General features: G+C 40.7%; 1 protein-coding gene across 5 annotated transcripts in view; it reads right to left on the reverse strand.

The window, feature by feature from the left end:
• Positions 1–20,307, reverse strand: part of ERG (ETS transcription factor ERG) — a 217,829-nt gene that overhangs the window by 65,285 nt on the left and 132,237 nt on the right. The gene's annotated exons all lie outside the window — the stretch shown is intronic.

Here is a 20,307-nt window from a genome sequence, read left to right on the forward strand (position 1 = left end):
TTTATACAATATACAAGTCATGATTTCAGTTGCTTCAGTAATGAGTGTGAAAGTTAATAATATATAAGTTACTGCAAAAGATACTCATCATTCTATAAGAAGAATAATGCAGAAAATATACTTGATTTAATTTATTTCTTGAATGAACTGTGTCATCATTGAAGTTGATGATACTCATTTACATTAGGAAAACCCCAGCATAGCTCCTACAGGTATTCTGCACATAGCACATGGATATACGTGAAATAAAAGCCAGTGACAAATGTCAGTGTTGTTTCTAACTCCTGTTTCCATATCTGGGTTGTCAAGGACATAAAAACAGAAAATAAGGAACAGAACTAAGGGACAAAGTATTTTAGGTGCCCTACCCAAAACAGTGTTGCAAGTCAGAAGACACCGTTTTTAGAACTCGGCAACTAGAGTCAGTGCTAGGCATAAGCAGACTAAGCAATTGCTTAGGGTCTCAAGCATCCAAGGGTGTCCCTTTTCTTGCTTTTTAGTATGTGTTGACGGACAAAACTACACAAAAGTATTCCTGCTTAGGAACACCAATGGGCTAGCACTGCCTTTGTTGGCAACTATAATACAATTTCTCCATTAATTAATTTTTACACTCTGAGAAATGACTTGAAATTGAGCACATTCTATTTTTTCAGCTAAAAATCCCACAGGAATATAGCATTAAATAAACCTCTAGGACAACCCAGTTCCTTTTTCTTTGCCCCTTTCTCCTTTGTGGAGTCCAGCCAGGGACCTAGACACACACAGCCCCTCCCCTTAAGAGCCCAGCTGCAGCCCTCCCTCAGCCAATACACCTGCACCCTTTTCCCCTCTTGAGCCCAGCCATGGATTCCCCCTAGCACAGATGGCTGCATTCCTTCCCCTCCCAGGGCCCACCCACAGCTCCCCCCCAACCCAGACACCTCCCCCTACCCTCTTCTGGGCAGTTGTCAGGAACTCTTTAGGTCCTTCCACTGTCTTCTATGAGCAAGCTGCACTCTGCTGGTCCATTGGCCCCTAGTGGCAGCCTGCAACACTACAGCCCATTTATGTGGAGGGAACGGAAATCCGGCACGCACAATGTTAATATCTGCAAAATCCTGCATTCTGCAGCGGCACAGAACTTCCCTCGGAGTAAAGACAGAGGCAATCAGATCTAATATTTCAATTAGAAAACTGATCACATGAATCATTTTGCATCCACACATAGAAAACTGCACTACTGACCAGGTACACTATAGACTTGTCACGTGCCTCTGAAGCAACAGGAAAGGTCACTACTGAAGGCAAGATGATAAACTTGGAGAGCAACTTGGTTTTCACTGGAATAAAGAATTTTCCCTAGTTACATGGTGCTGTGGTTCTTGCCTACTTACAAACATTTTGGCATTTGTGCTTTCCCTAACAAACTATTTTGCACATTTCATGTACCAAATACAAGGACAAAACTTAGATACACAAATACATACAGGCTGTGTCTAGACTGGCAAGTTTTTTCACAAAAGCAGCTGCTATTGCAGAAAAACTTGCTAGCTGTCTACACTGGCCGCTTGAATTTCCACAAGAACACTGACTTCCTACTGTCTGAAATCAGTGCTTCTTGCGGAAATACTATGCTGCTCCCGTTCAGGCAAAAGTCCCTTTTGTGCAAAGCTTTTGCACAAAAGGGCCAGTGTAGACAGCTCAGATTTGTTTTGTGCAAAAAAGCCCCGATTGTGAAAATGGCGATTGGGGCTTTTTTGCGTAAAAGCGCGTCTAGATTGGCATGGATGCTTTTCCGCAAAAAGTGCTTTTGTGGAAAAGCATCCGGGCCCATCTAGATGCTCTTTTCCGCAAATGCTTTTAACGGAAAACTTTTCCGTTAAAAGCATTTGCGGAAAATCATGCCAGTCTAGACATAGCCATACTGTAAAATTAATTATTTGAAAATCAATTCCTTATTTATGTGTTTGGAGTCTAGAGTTCAGGGTTTTGCATTTTGCCTGCTACAATTCAAGGCATCACCAACACCAAATGCACCAATTAGGTGTTAGTGACATCTAGTCCTCTGCTCTACTAGAAAACAAAACCTGTATATAGATAAACCTATTTTGATTTATAAGTTGAAAAATCTAGCTGCCTCTATTGCATCACTCAGACTATTAAATAAAATACAAAATGTTCCATGTTGCTGCCTAAATTAACTGCCATTCTCTGAATTAATCTGTAAACAAAAATATACAAAGGCTATCAGACAATTAATAAGTAGCAGGTTAATGAATTAAAATATTGAAAGATGTTTGGGGGTATTTGAGCTACTTTTCTTTTGGTGTTTCCATTGCTTGGTGTGTGTGTGTGTGCACTCTGTATCTATCTTAGCAAACAAGCTGCTCTAAAAAAAATATGTCATCTAGATCCTTACAATAGATCTAGGGTAAAGATAAGTAAATAATGTTAGTGTGTGTGTGTGTGTGTGTGTGTGTGTGTGTGTGTGTGTGTGTGTGTGTGTGTGTGTGTGTGTGTGTGTGTGTGTGTGTGTTGGAAATGGTGGAGAATGGCTAGTGATTGTATTAGATCGATATAATCCTGCAGAGGCAGATGTTAAGCTCAGAGAAGTTAAAGGAAGATGGAGATTACAGAGTCAGAGAACAGCTAAGGGAAGAAGTGAATTAGAGAGACTGTGAGTAATCTGGATGAGACAGGAGGCAGAAGTGGTGAAGTTAAGTCCTAGAACAGATCAGAGTGACCTGAGGACGGTCCAGAGGAAGTCTAGAAGAATAAAAAACCCCAACAGCAAACAGGATATTAGATCTTGAGAGTGAAGAAAGGAGATCAGAGAGAGTCAAGGTGACTTCTAAGCGGATTTTAGTTCATTGGAAATATCCAGAGCAAGCCAGGGAGAGGAAAAGGAAGTTACATGAGAGTCAATTGGTTAGTATTGCAAAAACTCAGCATGCAACAGAAAGCTTGTAAACCATAGCCGCCTTCTTCTGCTGCTCCCTAAAGTTTCTTGGTGAGGTATGTAAGTTCACAGGCTTCTGCATTAAAGTTCCCTTGGGCGCCAAAAAATAATGGAACTGGTATTTGTAGTGGTGTTTAATAATAGACTAAAATAGGCTTGATATGGCTTTAATTTCCTTACTGCAGCATTAGAGATGATAACACATGAGAAAAATACAAGCGGCTCACTGTTCCCAGTCAGTTGGGAACTGTGGGAATCAGGGTACAATCCAAGCAGATTGGAAAAGACCTTTGCACCATTATGGAGAGAGGATTAATGGGAACTGAAAAATTAAATATCAGTGACTTGAATATACTTTTATACATGGTATGACACTTAAAAAGGTATTTAACAATTACAAACACATATTCAAAAAGAAAGGATCTTTACCTGCCCAATCTCCTGCATACTTGCCAACTCTGCAGTTTCAGAATGTATAGCCAGAATGTATAGTATTGTCTCTCCTTCAATCCTAATCAAAATCAGGCCACTTATTAAGGTGCCTAAGTATGCTTTAAAAACCTATCTTCAAGCTCCCGTTTTTGAAAATATTGGCCAATGTTATTAAATACATCCTAGTAACCATGAATGCTCAGGCAAACAACTCCAATGCTGCAGTTACATAAGAACTTAAGAACATAAGAATGGCCACAGTGGGTCACACCAAAGGTCCATCTAGTTCAGTATTCTGTCTGCTGACAGTGGCCAATGCCAGATGCCCCAGAGGGAATGAACAGAACAGGGAATCTTCAAGTTATCCCTCTCCTGTCACTCATTCCTGGCCTCTGTCAGAGGCTAGGAACCCCATTCCTACCCATTCTGGCTCATAGCCATTAATGGACCCAACCTCGATGAATTTATCTAGTTCTTTCTTGAACCCTGTTAAACTCCTGGTCTTCAAAATCTCCTCTAGCAAGGAGTTCCACAGATTGACCATGCACTATGTGAAGAAAAATTTCCTTTTCTTTGTTTTAAATCTGCTACCTATTAATTTCATTTGGTGACCCCTAGTTTTTATGTTATGGGAACAAGTAAATCACTTTTCCTTATTCACTTTTTCCACACCGGTCATGATTTTAAAAACCTCTATCATATCCTCCCTTAGTCTCTTCTTTCCTAAACTGAAATCTCCCAGTCTTTTTAATCTCTCCTCATGAGACCCGTTCCAAACCCCTAATCATTTTTGTTGCCCTTCTCTGAACCTTTTCAAATGCTAATATATCTCTTTTGAGATGAGGTGATCACATCTGTACTCAGTTTTCAAGATGTGGGCATACCATGATTTTATGTAGAGGCAATAAGATATTCTCTGTCTTGTTCTCCATCCCTTTTTTAATGATTCCTAACATTCTGCTTGCTATTTTGACTGCTGCAGCACATTGAGCGGATGTTTTCAGAGAGCTCTCTCTTGAGTAGTTGTGGATATATTAGTTACCATCATATTGTATGTATAGTTGGGATTATTTTTCCAAAGTGCACTACTTTATATTTATCAATATTAAATTTCATTTGCCATTTGGTTCCCCAGTCACTGAGGATATGTCTACACTACAGCAATAATTCGAACTAGCTTAATTCGAATTAGTTAATTCGAAATAAGCTAATTCGAATTAGTGCATCTAGACCTACAAACTAATTCTAATTAGCGTTTTGCTAATTCGAACTAGCATGTCCACATTGAGTGGACCCCGAACCAAAGTTAAGGTTGGCCAGAACCAGTGCTGGCAGGGCATCAGGTTAGGACTTAGAGCGTGGAGCTGCTGCCTCAGGCTAGCTGAGGGCTGCGCTTAAAGGAACCTGATCACCATCTCAGACAGACAGTTCTCACAAGTTAGCTTGCTTGTCTAACTCGAAGAGGGACAGCAAAGCAGTCCTGTCTTGGAGTGCCCTGAGTGCCCGCACTCAGCACATCACAGCACTCGGCCATCAGCCCGGCTGCACTTCCCGCAGGCTGCCATCCGAGGAGGGTCAATCGGGGGGCTGTCAGGATACAGGAGGCCCTGCAGAAGAGCTTCCACCCCTAGGAGCCCGCAGAGCTACCCCAGCCCTCCCCATCGGGGCTCATGCCCCATTCCTCCCTCACCTCCTTCCACTTACCCCTCCCTAGCCCCCATTCCTGATGTAAAAAATAAAGGACACATATGTTCAAAAATAGAAACTCTCTTTATTTAACAAAACTGGGAGGGGGGGAATTAACTTCTGGGGAGACCGGGAAAAGGAGGTTGGAGAGGGGAAGAGAGAGGGTGGTAGACGGGAGAGGGAAACCTGGGAAGAGGGAGCTGGAAGGGGGAAGCCAGGGGAAGAAGGAGGAGAGGAAGTATAAAACTATGGTACGCCATATCTTCAGTACTGTGTACAGATCTGGTCTCCTCACCTCAAAAAAGATATTTTGGCCTTGGAAAGGGTTCAGAAAAGGGCAACTAAAATGATTAAGGGTTTGGAACAGGTCCCATATGAAGAGAGGCTAAAGAGACTGGGACTTTTCAGTTTAGAAAAGAGGAGACTGAGGGGGGATATAATAGAGGTATCTATAATCATGAGTGGTGTGGAGAGGGTGAATAAAGAAAAGTTCCTCATTAGTTCCCATAAAGAAGGACTAGAGGACACCAAATGAAATTAATGGGCAGCAGGTTCAAAACTAATACGCAAAAGTTCTTCTTCACACAGCACATAGTCAACCTGTGGAACTCCTTGCCACAGGAGGCTGTGAAGGGTAGAACTATAACAGAGTTTAAAGAGAAGTTAGATAAATTCATGGAGGTTGGGTCCATGGAGTGCTATTAGCCATGGGGTAGGAATGGTGTCCCTGGCCTCTGTTTGTGGAAGGCTGGAGATGGATGGCACGAGACAAATCGCTTGGTCATTGTCTTCGGTCCATCCCCTCTGGGGTACATGGTGTTGGCTGCTGTCGGCAGACAGGCTACTGGACTAGATGGGCCTTTGGTCTGACCCAGTATGGCCATTCTTATGTACTTATGTTCTAAGCTCAGGGTCGGGGGTCTCACTGGACCAACTTGATTTTCATGCAAACCTGCTCCTGGGTTCGCACGTGGCCTTTGGTGGCCAGGCTGGCAGCTATCCTGCTTTAAACGGCTGCTTTCCTGTGGCTAGTGCGGAGATTGTGGACGTTGGAGGCCTCCCCCCAAACCTCGATGAGGTCCACGATCTCCACACTAGACCAGGCGGATGCTCGCCTCTTGTGGCCCCGGGCAGACTCCTGGGAGCCGCCAGCCTGGTCCTGGGAAGAGGCGGAGGGCTGGGTGGCAGCGGGTGGCTGGCTCATGCTGTGCCAGGTGCAGGGTCTGCTGGCTGGGTGCTGGCAGGCTTGCAACTAGCACAAGCACTGTAGCCAGACTGTGCCCGTTTAGGGGCTCAGGGGCCGGGAGGGGGGCAGAAGAGTTTCCCTGGTTTGGCCCAGTGTGGCCACAAGGGCAACCTGGGAAGGGCTAGCCTCCAACTAGTTCGAATTAAGTGGCTACACAGCCCTTAATTTGAACTACTTAATTTGAACTAGGTGTTAGTCCTCGTAGAATGAGGTTTACCTAGTTCGAATTAAGCGCTCTGCTAGTTCGATTTAATTTCGAACTAGCGGTTTGTAGGTGTAGCCCCTATGAAAGTTAATTCGAACTAACGGCTGTTAGTTCAAATTAACTTTGTAGTGTATTCATACCCTTAGTTTGGTGAGATCTTTTTGAAGCTCTTCACAGTCTGCTTTGGTCTTAACTCTCTTTAGCAATTTAGTTTCATCTGCAGATTTTGCCATCTCACTGTTTACCCCTTTCTCTAGATCATTTATAAATAGATTGAATGACACCTAGTCAACCACACAGGATCACCTCTCCAGCCCTTTTTAAATATTGGTGTTACATTAGCTATCTTCCAGTCATTAGGTACAGAAGCTGATTTAAAGGATAGGTTAAATACCACAGTTAATAGTTCCGCAATTTCACATCTGAGTTCTTTCAGAACTCTTTGGTGAATGCCTTCTGGTCCCGGTGACTTGTTCCTGTTAAGTTTATCAATTTGTTCCAAAACCTCCTCTAACAACACCTCAATCTGGGACAATTGGTCCCAGCACAGACCCTTGGGGGACACCATTAGTTACCTCTCTCCATTGTGCAAACTTATTATTTATTCCTATCCTTTGTTTCCTGCCTTTTAACTAGTTATCAGTCCATGAGAGGATCTTCTCTCTTACCCCATGACAACTTACTTCACTAAAGAGCCTTTGGTGAGGGATCTTGTCAAAGGCTTTCTGGAAATCTAAGTACACTATATCTACGGGATCCCCCATTTCCACATGTTTGTTGACCCCCTCAAGAAATCTAGTAGATTAGTAAGGCACGATTTCCCTTTACAGAAACCATGATGACTTTTCCCCAATAAATTATGTTCATCTATGTGTTTGACTATTTTATTCTTTACTATAGTTTCAACCAATTTGCCCGGTACAGATGTTAGACTTACCGGTCAGTAATTGACAGGATCACCTCTCCAGTCCTTTTAAAATGTTGGCATCAAATTAGCTATCTTCCAGTCATTAGGTACAGACGCTGATTTAAAGGATAGGTTATAAACCACGGTTAATAGTTTTGCAATTTCACATCTGAGTTCTTTCAGAACTCTTTGGTGAATGCCTTCTGGTCCCGGTGACTTGTTACTGTTATGTTTATCAATTTGTTCCAAAACCTCCTCTGATGACACCTCAATCTGGGACAATTCCTCAGATTTTTTACCTAAAAATAATGGCTCAGGTTTGGGAGTCTCCCTAACATCCTCAGCTGTGAAGACTGAAGCAAAGAATTCATTTAGTTTCTCCACAATGACTTTATCATATTTGAGTGTTCCTTTGGCATCTTGATCATCCAGAGGCTCCACTGGATGTTTAGCAGACTTCCTGCTTCTGATGTACTTACAAATATTTTATTATTACTATTTCTATTGCTATTAGACATGGGGAGATTTATCAGTCACTTTTTCTTACCTTAAAAGAACCTGAGATGGCCACAACTTGTAAAATGTGGATCTGGATTTAAGCTTCTACATAGTTCACCTCCGGCCCATCTTTAATATCAGCTTTGGAGTTATAAAAATAAATTCATGGAAGTTTAGAGATTCTAAATTAAGGATAAATTTCTGAATGCAAAAAACAAATTTTTTGAAATTCTGGAAATACAGTGTTAAGATTCCACAAATAAACTTAACTTCATATGTGTACCAAAAACACCTAGTCAACCACACTTTGCACCCTTTTATCAATTTCTGTATGAGCTATGCTCCCACTTTTATAGCCCCTATATTACCTAATCATTGCAGCTGGCTAAAACCAACCATCAAACCTTCTTTGGATGTAAAATGGCTTTTCAGTCCCTTATTTCCACTCCAGTTGGAAGACACTATTTTCATATTTTCATGAAATCATGTCTTACTAATCTATTAGAGTTCTTGAAGGGGATAACAGACATACGGACAAGGGGGAACCAGTAGATATAATATACTTAGATTTTCAGAAAGCCTTTGACAAAGTCCCTCACCAAAGGCTCTTGTGTAAATTACATTGTCATGGGACAAGAGGGAAGGTCCTTTCATGGACTGAGAACTGGTTAAAAGACAGGAAATAAAGGGTAGGAATGAATGGTAAATTTTCAGAATGGAGAGGGGTAACTAGTGGTGTCCCCCAAGGGTCAGTCCTAGGACCAATCCTAATCAACTTATTCATAAATGATGTAGAGAAACGGGCAAGCAGTGAAGTAGTAAAGTTTGTGGATGATACTAAATTGTTCAAGATAGTCAAGACAGAAGCAGACTGTGAAGAACTTCAAAAAGATCTCACAAAACTAAGTGACTGGGCAATAAAATGGCAAATGAAGTTTAATGTAGATAAAGTAATGCATGTTGGAAAAAATAACCCCAACTATCCATACAGTGTGATGGGGGCTAATTTGGCTATGACAAATCAGGAAAGAGATCTTGGAGTTATCGTGGATAATTCTCTGGAAACGTCCACACAGTGTGCTGCAGCGGTCAAAAAGGCAAATAGAATGTTAGGAATTATTAAGAAAAGGATAGAAAATAAGTCACAGAATATCTTACTGCCCCTGTATAAAACTATGGTACTCCCACATCTTGAGTACTGTGTACAGATGTGGTCTCCTCACCTCAAAAATGATATTTTGGCCTTGGAAAGGGTTGAGAAAAGGGCACTTGGTGCTGGCCACTGTCGGCAGACAGGCTACTGGGCTAGATAGACCTTTGGTCTGGCCCAGTACAGCCATTCTTATGTTCTTTTATCTTGCCATGTACATACGATCTGCAACCACCTGTACTAGCTAACATTCTACTACTTTTTTCATACACATTATAGACACTATTGTATTTAAAAATGTATAAGAAGAGTTTTATTATTCAATGTTCAATAAACATATTTAGAGATCAAAATATCTTGTTTAAATTCCATAGGTTTTAATACAGCAAATCGTGTAAATAAGTGCTTAACTTTAGGTATCAAAAGGACTACTAACATGCTTTAAATTACGCATGTGCTTAAGTGTTCAGCTGGATCACAACTATAATGCTCATACATTCTCAAGTTTCCCTCATTAGACCTTCCTCAGAGCTCTTTTTAGAGTGACCCAGCACACTATTAGCCTGAGTCAAAGCCTTTTGTACTCAATGGAAAGACTCAACACCTTAAATGGACAGGGATTTTGCTGATCAGAAGCCAGGACAGGAAGCTCTGAGGAAAACATAAGAACTGCCCAGTTTGTTGGTTTGAATATTTGTTTTTTGTTTTGGAATTTACTGACTGCAGAGCTTCAAGGAAAAAACTTGGTAACTAGAGACTTTGCCAAGTTGTGTTATTTTGGTTATATCAGAACTCCTGAAATAAACCCAAACTCCAGAGAGTTCTGTGTTTAGATTTGTTCCTGCTGTGAGCAAATTCACTCTGTCTAGCTGCTTAAATCTTGTTGGGTTTCTCACACCTACAATTCTGTTTAAAATTGAGATGTTGTTACTTGTCCATGCCCACATTATGGGTCTGATTCTCTTCTCACACCCTTTTACACCACAGTAGCCCCTTTTACTTTAGTGAATTTAATTCTAATTTACACCAGCAGGATAAAGCAGAAAATCTGATTCAGTGAGTTTAGTTGGCAGAGTCAGAAATAGATTCCCAGAATTTCTGACTTTGAGTTACTCTCACCACCACACATATTGCCTCTTACTTAAACAAATATTGATTGAACCACTGAAGCTTCTCATTTTTTTTCTTAAAGAGAAGGGTCTGATTAAGCTCATTTTGAAGTAATTTTCATGGCGCACAGTAGCACAACACAGACAATATACATTTCAGAAATATCAAAATGTTTATTTGAAATGTCAACAAAAAGATACAGTTTGGAAACTTGAAAAAATCCTATATTGAGGAAAGGGCTGACATGCAAACGGGGCATTTAGATGAATCAGCTTTGCATTTGTGTTCATTAAGAACATCAGTTCAAATACTCCTGATTGTTTCAATTGTTTATGAATCTCGACCTTCGTAACAGCACTAAAATGTGCTGTCTCCTAAAGATGTTCCCTGCCGATATGACACACACTTTGTATTGTTTTGCTGCACACAAGCATTAATATCCCAGAGGTAATCCACCCTTCTTTTAACGGCTGATGACAGGTCCAATGGCTGAGCAAAAATCAGTTGAAGGAAAAGGAAGTCTTGTCGGAAATGAGATTAATCTTGTAACGAGTGTTCAGCCCTGATAACCCATCTGTGCAGAGAACTGCTTTAACTGGAGAGCAATTAACCTTCACCTGACAAGCTCTGTCCAACCGTTATAAACAGCATTAAAAGCACATGATCTTTCTTTCTTTCTTTCTTTCTTTCTTTCTTTCTTTCTTTCTTTCTTTCTTTCTTTCTTTCTTTCTTTCAAATAATCAGATTTTCATTCAATGAAAACTGTATGTGCAACAATTCATTGATGCCAAATCTCAGAAAAAATTATGAAATGGCAGTGAGCTTATGGATACTCTATAAACTGTATCTCTGAATTTTGCCTTAAGTGGCTGATCCAGTTAGAAACTAAATCATTCTGATGATTTCCCATAGCTTGTGTATCAAGGGAATATCCTACATAAATTACTAGCAACGTTTGTGTATGTCAAAGATTAACAACAACAACAATCTTTGCAAGTTGACAAGAGTTAGCTCAGTTTCTTATGTTAAATATCTGTTAGTTTAACATTTCTGGTAAAACGGACTGTGTTATTGTAACTTCTTTGTGCTGCTCGAGGCCCACATTTAGGAACAACTATAGTTTTCTGCCCTATAGACTGGCGGAGCATAGGCACACTCCAGGGGTTAGTAGGTTGGAGGTTAGTGTAACTGTGAAGACTGCTCAGTACATGGCTGTCGTCTTCTGCCAGATAATGCCAACAGACTGACTGGCGCACAGGTTATGTTTGAAAGCTCTAAGAGATGGAATTAAAATGCCATGGCTTTTAAAAACGTAACGTCAGTTTAAATAACTATCCTGAAAATGATATCCATCCTCATGGCAGCAGTTTAGGGGGAACAGAACTTGGGTGAATTTTACAAAGACAGGACTGCAATATATATGATATAGAGCAAGCTCAATGGCACAGCAGTGCTCAATCTTGTGGACAAAGGCTAAAATACTGATCTCAGTTATACTGGCAGTCAACTGGAATGATTCTTTGGAAACCAAGGAGCTGCTGGCTGAACAATCTGATGATCATCAGAGTGTGTTCCAAAGACCGGGAGCAGGTTCTAAACCTCAAGCCCTTGAATCACTGTCATTAAATCCTTGGCCTGTTGAAATCTGTGGCCAAATTCCCAATGACTTTAGTGTGTCTGGGATAGCTATTCAAATATCTGAAATTACCCTTGCCATTTGAGTTTTCATGACTTTGTCTCTTTCCTTTGGTTCATGTTTCTCTTTTCCATACCTAAAGTCCAGCCTTGCATAAAATTTCCATTTCTGTTAGTTCAACAGAATATACCTTTTATTGTATGTTACAAGTGCCATCCATGAGTCAGTAACATATCTGGAACATGCCCTAACCTACCTATTGGATATGCCTATGTTAGCTCTGCTTAGAGGTGTTAACTGGATTGCAGAAGCACATAAACAGGTAAGGTAGGAATTATCCCTTCCAAGTCTCCTCAGTCCCTCATTCAGTCTACCTAGCCTGCCACCAACCTATCTATCTCCATACAGAGATCCCCTGCTCTACACAGGACATTCCATGTGGTTGCTCCCCTTCACATTTCTGCACTGGCACAGAAGAGCCTTTGGTTAATACAGAACCATGAGAACAGATGTTTATGTCAGAAATGAGTACATAGAATCATGGACATCAAAAAAGGAAAAGTCTTCTAGTCCATCTTGTTTCTAATGAAAGATTGTTCCTTATAGTTTACAGAACCTTTCATAGCTTTGTCCCTATGTTTTTAAAGGTTCAAGATCTCTAACCTATAAATTTCTGAAACAGAACGAAACCCAATCTTGGTATTACTACTGTCACAGCACACAGGGGATTTCATAACTCAAAGAATCCCCAAATACTTTAGAAATATGGCATAACACACAGGGCCACCAATGTAAAAATGTGTAGCTGACTGCAGTAATGGCCGATCCTTGGTCTTTAGGTATGCCAATGTGGTGCACAGTGATTTAAGTTGGAAACGGTGATAGTGAGAGGATTCCCATTATATTGAACACTTGGTTGTTAGTTCCTTTTATGAATTAGATATTAGTAGATAGGAAGTTCCTATTGAAAGCATTTCCTGTATTGGTACTCCCTGATTTGGCGAGTTATCAGGGTAGGAAATTAACACAGGAAGTATCTGTCTACAGACCTTTTATCATCAAGGTAATTGCTGTGGCAGCATTTTAATGTTTATCAAGGTAATAAACATACAGTCTAAAAAAAGATGCTTTTCAGTTCTAAAGAACAAGGCTTTAAAAATCTTATGTGATATCACTGTATTTAATCATAAACTTCAAAATAGCACTTAAACGCCATCATCTGTTTCCTCTCACCAAAACTGCAAATGGTGATTAAAGTGAGAAATGTCTCTTTTCTCGTGGAAGTGTGGTTTCTAGTGGGAATGCATTAATCATTAGGGAAGAAGTCTGGAGTCAGGACTCTTGGGTTCTCTTCACAGCTCTGGACTGACTTTCTTATTCTCTCTCTGGTGGCTGTAAAGTCCTTTATGGCCACATTTTCAGGAGCTACATACTCTGATACCATTTTAAATAACCATCCTCCTTCCTTGGAATTTTTACACACACCAAATACTTGTAATTTGTTATCATATCTCTTTTAATGAAGCTATGTACATTTTGCTCTTAATAAACCAGGTTTTTAGATGACGGCAGAGTTCCATCAAATTGGCAGAGTTCCATCAAAACCAATGGAGCTACACTAATTTACACCGGACGAGGGTCACCCTTCCCATCAACGGAGTTATTCCCTGAATGAACTTGACCCATTATTCCACTGCTTTTTCTCCAGCTACTGATTTTCAAAATCTGTTTAAACCAGTTGAACTTATCTGGCACAATGCATTCTTTCCCCACTGCTTAGTGCCCAGAGTTCTTGTAATCTTTAGATGTTTTAATGATGTTGTTTTTATATTAATATCTGTTCCAGTATTTTATTAGTGGGAGAAGCAAGACTCGTAGGCTGATTATTTCCAGAATACAGTCTCTTTCATCTCTAGGTCACTAGTTCAAACTAAGCATAGGGGAGCAGATTGAAAATCATTCCCAATATCTAGATCATGATTTTAGTTCCTAATGGGGTTAGTATCCACATAATAAACACTATCAGCACTGTTCCCAAGGGCGCCATGTATGCTGGGGGAACAGAGAACCTGGAAAGCAGCATGAGGAGTCTGCCTCTTCAGACTGTCCCCTACTATGGATGTCCAAGACAAATCTATCAAACATCCCACAGCCCTTGTTTCTCCACACACGCTGATGGGTTTTACGATGGGACTGTACGACACCCTTAATTACTAAAAATAAATTGGGGGTGAGACATTTCTCTTGTCTGAAAATAGCTTAGTCACAATGCTGTAAACTAGATCCCGACCCCAGACACATCCCACACTTATAGGGTACGTCTACACTACAACGTTAATTCGAACTAACTTAGTTCGAATTAGTTAATTCGAACTAAGCTAATTCGAACTAACAGATCCAGACTAAAAAACTAGTTCGAATTAGCGTTTTGCTAATTCGAACTAGCATGTTCACATTAAGTGGACCCTGAACTGGGCTTAAGGATGGCCGGAAGCAGTGCCAGCAGGGCATCGGAGGACTTAGAGCGTGGAGATGCTGTCTCAGGCTAGCCGAGGGCTGTGCTTAAAGGGTCCCGACCCCCACCCCGGACAGACAGTTCTCAGGGGTGCCCCGCTTGCAAAGCAGTCCTGGCTTGGATTGCCCGGACTTCCCACACTGGGCACATCACAGCACTCGGCCATCAGCCCGGCTGCACTTGCCGCAGGCTGCCATCTGGGGAGAGGGGGCAATTGGGGGGCTGCAGGAGAGCTTCCACCCCCAGAAGCCCGCAGAGCCATCCCAGTCCTCCCCATCAGGGGCTCGTGCCCCATTCCTCCCTCACCTCCTTCCACTTACCCTTCCCTAGCCCCTCTTCTTGATGTACAAAATAAAGAAAATGTGTTTTCCAAAATGGAATCTGTCTTTATTGAACAAAACTGGGGGAGACTGGGAAAAGGAGGTGGGAGAGGGGAAGAAAGAGGCTGGGAGAGGGGAGGGCAACTAAAATGATCAGGGGTTGGGAACAGGTCCCATATGAAGAGAGGCTAAAGAGACTGGGACTTTTCAGCTTAGAAAAGAGGAGACGGAGGGGGGACAGGATAGAGGTCTCTAAAAGCAGGAGTTGGGTGAAGAGGGTGCATACAGAAAAGTTCTTCATTAGTTCCCATAAAGAAGGACTAGAGGACACCAAAGGAAAGGAATGGGTAGCAGGCTTCAAACTAGTAACAGAAAGTTGTTCTTCACAAAGCAAAGAGTCAACCTGTGGAACTCCTTGCTGCAGGAGGCTGTGAAGGCTAGAACTAGAACAGAGTTTAAAGGGAAGTGAGATCAAGTCATGGAGGCTGGGTCCATGGAGTGCTATTAGCCAGGGGGTAGGAGTGGTGTCCCTGCCCAAGGTTTGTGGAAGGCTGGAGAGGGATGGCACGAGACAAATGACTTGGTCACTGTCTTCGGTCCATCCCCTCCAGGGTTCCTAGGGTTGGCCGCTGTCGGCAGACAGGCTACTGGGCTAGATGGACCTTTGGTCTGACCCAGCACGGCCATTGTAAGCTCAGGGCTCAGGGTCGGGGGTCTCACTGGACCCCCTTGATTCTCTTGCACACCTGCTCCTGGGTGGCCAGGCTGGCAGCTCTCCTGCCCTAGACGGCCACTTTCCTGTGCCTAGTGCGGAGATCGTGGACGAGGTCCACGATGTCTGCACTAGCCCAGGCGGGTGCCCGCCTCTTGCGGTCCCGGGCAAGCTCCCGGGAGCCGCCAGCCTGGTCCCAGGAAGAGGGGGAGGGCTGGGGGGCATCGGGTGGGTGGCTCGATCCATGCCAGGTGCAGGGTCTGCTGGCTGGGTGCTGGCAGGCTTGCACCTGGCACGGGCACCGTAGCCAGCCCGTTCCCCTTTAAGGGGTCCGGGGCCGGGAGGGGGGCAGAAGAGTTCCCCTGGTGTTGGCCAGAGTGGCCACCAGGGAAAGCTGGGGAGGGCTAGCCTCCCACTAGTTCGAATTAAGGGGCTACACAGCCCTTAATTCGAACTAGCTAGTTTGAACTAGGCTTAATCCTCGTAAAATGAGGTTTTCCTAGTTTGAACTAAGCGCTCCGCTAGTTCGAATTAAATTCGAACTAGCGGAGCGCTAGTGTAGCGCCTAGGAAAGTTAGTTCGAACTAACGTCTGTTAGTTCGAAATAACTTTGTAGTGTAGACATACCCATATGTACATGTAAGCTCTTTGCGGCGGTGTGTGCCCACTTCTGAATTGTGTACGATAATGGACTGATTTAGAGATCAACAGATAATTCAGAAATAAATAACAATAGTAAGATAAGCAGCGTATATGTCAATCTGTTCAGTCCATTAACACACTCATTTTCATTATTGATAGAACAACTGCAGGCACGACTTCCCCCATTCTATTACTGTCCTAAAAGGAAGCAACATTTTAATTAGCTGATTATAGGGTCTGATCCAAAGCCTATTGTAGTCAATGGAAAAATCCCCACTCCTTTCAACAGGCTCCAGAGGAGACCCAGTATGCCCCACTATTTAATTTTACCTAGCTAAAAATGATACTATAAGTGACATAAACCAGATCTTTCCTTTCCTATCCATTTAACTGATTTTCTAAAGAATTCTTTTGTGTTGCTTTAGAAAGCTAAATGGTGTGGAGTAACCATTTTTAAATGAATGCATGATGTATTCTTATGAGACTGAGAATTGCCATTCTCAAAAAAATAAACATTTTTGTTTTGCCTTAACATTTTTAAACATGTCTCTGCATTTTCCAGCAACAGCATCCCTTTGTGTTCAGAATATTTAATTCTACTGACATTGCGGCTTCAAAAGCCTGATGAAGTCTCATGGAACTTTTTCAAAACCACACTGTTTAGAGATAACTTAGCTTCTGTTAAAACTGAACCAAACAAAAAATCCACTAAGTATTTTTCATCTCTTCTTCTTTCCTTGTAGAGTCATTTATACGGGAACTGAATCTTTGGATCAAAATCAGGCTTGGTATAGGCAGGCATATGTCAAGTATAGTTTCAACAGACTGAATTTGGTCTATTTTTTTGTTTATGATATTTAATCTGTTTCTACTTGTCTTATGACTTAATTGATGTTATAACTTTAGGTTTATGGCACTATAATTGTTGGTTCTGGAAATAATAATGGCCTGATTCCGCAGTCCTCATTTGAGCAAAATTCCAATTTAAACCAGTGAGAGTTTTGTTTTAATTACCGAGTGCAGGATCAGTCCAAAAAGCTTTAAGGCCCTGATTCAGGAAAGCATTTAGCTATGTGCTAAACTTTATGCAGATGAGTAGTCCAGTGGAAGTCAATGGGGCCAGTCACTTACTCAAGTGATTTGCTGGATTGAGGCCAAATGGGGATCAAGAAACAAGGACAGATGAATTTTTAATATTTTGCTTTCATGCAACTAACAGAAATATACAACAATGTACAAATTATGGCTGCTGTAATCACACCCATTTTTATGCAGAATCTTTCTCAAAGATTTCTACAAGATGTTAGCAGCATTTAAAACTACCTTCAGTTTTGCTTGGTTTCAAAAATATTTGAATAAGTATTTTGCCTTTCAAAGAGCGGGAGAAGGGTAGCAGTGATATATAAAGTAGATTACAGCCTAAGACTATGATCTTTGATGAAAGGTTCTTGTATTGAATAACATTGATTAATCAGTACACCAATGGTCCATGAAGACCTATAGAATTTGTAACACCAGCTATAGAAAACTCAAGCATTCCAAATTCCTTAATCATATATGTAGATTATCTCACAAACCATAGTTTACAAGTTAACCACACAAAGGAAATTAGTTATAAAAAGGAGACTTTCTATATATTTAGAGGAAATAAGGTTTAGAGAATTGTCTACATGTTTAATTGATGGTCCATTATAAAATGTAGATTATTAACTGCTCAATAGCTTTTTTCTTATTAAAATTAACTGTAATTGCACTGGCAGGCAAAGAAAACAAAATAACAGGGCTGCTGTAGAATGTGGAAGTAAAATTCCAGGTGAAAATAGGCATTTTTGCATTTTACATTCCTTCCATCACTTCAAGGTGTTAGAAAAAAAGTTCAAGATTAAGCATATTTAGATCATTATTTTAATGTAATTCTGAAAAGAAAAATAGATGCTTTTGGATTTTTTTAAGTTGATGAGAAGGCTATAATTAATGGTACTGTATTTATTTTCTGTACATAGTGTTCTGCATCCACTGCAGATACCTTCAGGTTGCAATTTGCACTAAAAGAAAACACTGCTTACTAGTACTTGATAACCCTGTTGTCAGGAGGCCTTCTTTGCCTGAAGGAGCATTTTATCCTTCAGATACCAAAAAAGATATAGCCTTTTACATGAATAATGTGAACATCTACAGCTAGATGGATAACATGAATAAATAAATTATAAATATAATCCTTCATGCTTTAGGGTTTAAATTAACTACTAAATTATGGGGTCTAGGAAGAAACTTCCTCTGAAGGCAGACTATTCTATACTTTGCCATTATTGGGTTTCCCACACTTTACTCGAAAACAGCTGATATTGACCAGTGTTTGGAGACACAAAACTGGACTCTATGGACCACTGGTTTGATACAGTATGGTTATGCCTAAAGTATAAATGTCACTAGGATAATTTATTCAAAAGTGCGGGGGAAAGGTTATGCAGCTTCATCGAACACTAGAAGAAGCCATTCATGAAAGATGCCTACCTACCATTGCTCAAGCCTTGCTAGCGAAAAGCTTATGACTCTACTGAGCTTTGCCAGTTAGTTTGACCGCTCATCTCAAGATGTTCTGGTTCCCATATTATGGAGGAAGAGTTATTATGATCTAGCAGAAAGTTAGAATTCATGAGTACAGACATTTATTAGTTATTTACTGGAGATACAACGTTCATCACATAGCCCCTGATCTTGAAAACACTCACATGGATAGTTACGTTTAAATATACCAGTAAGTACCAATAAAGTAGATTGGACTACTCCTGTACATACAGTTATGTGTGTTAAATGATTGCAGGATTGGGACCTTAGGCATTTTAAAGAACGGTGAAAGTCCATCTCTCTCTGTGTGTATAAATCTATAACAATTTCTATTCAATTATAAATGAAAACAAATATTCCCTGAAAAATTCTCACCTTTGATTAATGTGCAAGGTTCCCACAGAAATTACTAAAAGCCACGTGCAAAGATCCAATTTGGACTATTTAGAAGGCTTTCAATCTTTGGCTCAGATCCTTCACTGTGTTAATCAATGTAGCCCAGTACACTGATTTATACCACATGTGGAGCTGGTTTGTTATTTTGAAATGGCAAAAAAATGAAAAACTATACAGTTGCTTTTTACATGTTAAGCCTATAGAAAGAATTATTTATTTCTGCTCACTCCCTTTGTCAAATACTTACTCCATTTGCTCTATCTAGAACAAGAGTTGAACCTCTTGGGACCACAAAATGATCTTCATGTTAAATATGCTTCCTTAGTTTAGAGTCTAAAACTTTTATAATTTTCCCTAGTTAATTTACATTGTACATGTCATGGCCATGGCATCAAAACCAAGGCCTTTCCAGCGGACTGAGGCCAAAATCCTACAGATCTTAATCAGGCAAAATTCCACTGTAGGAATTTGCCCCAAAAGAGGTGACAAAATCACTTAGGCAAAATCTAATTATTTAACGTTGGAGACCTTTGCTATCTCTACTGAAGCTTGAATTTAAGGAACTGCCATGTAAAATTCAGCTAGTTGTTCATATCACAGTGCTGGAAGGGAGTAGTATAATAAAAATACAATATTGTTATAATAGTTATTAACCTTGCTGTAGCTATAAATAAACTAAATAACCCAAAAAACCAAAACCCAATAACCCTTATACTGCACGCAGGCATATTATGCCTTACATTTTTAAGCAGAATTTCTCACTCACATCAGGGAGACTGTTGTGCTTATAAATGTCAAATCACCACTACTAAATTAATACACAGCACTCTGTCTTAGCAGCAAACACACTGACTTTATGAACCTCAAAATTTTCATATAGAGTCTGATCCTGTAAAGTGCTGAATGCCTCCTGCCAGGTGCTGAGTGCCTGTAAACTGCCATTGTAATCAACAGGAGCCCAGCTGTTGAAGAGGTTACTCAGCATATGACATATGTTGGCCCACCATGCAAAGTAAATTCAGATTTGGTACTCTGTAGGTAGGCTCTTGAAAACATCCCTGATAACAAATGATAAAAACGAACTGGTTTATAAATATATACATACGTATACATACACACAATTCAAATTCAATTCAGATTTTTAACAAAAAGAGAATAAAACACCTAACGAATTCAAACAACAAAGCAAAAATTATTCAGGAATCAAACTTCATCTTCAATTAGTTAGTGGCCTAGCACTGCAGCTGTTCTATATCATTTACTATACATGCATCATAATTGGAAAAGTATAACAGTTCATAATACCTCAAAATGATTAAATATCTCGATCCTGTATCTGAAAA

This window comes from Pelodiscus sinensis, chromosome 1 (assembly GCF_052426305.1).
Source record: "Pelodiscus sinensis isolate ZL-2025 chromosome 1, ASM5242630v1, whole genome shotgun sequence".
NCBI classification, from domain to species: domain Eukaryota; kingdom Metazoa; phylum Chordata; order Testudines; family Trionychidae; genus Pelodiscus; species Pelodiscus sinensis.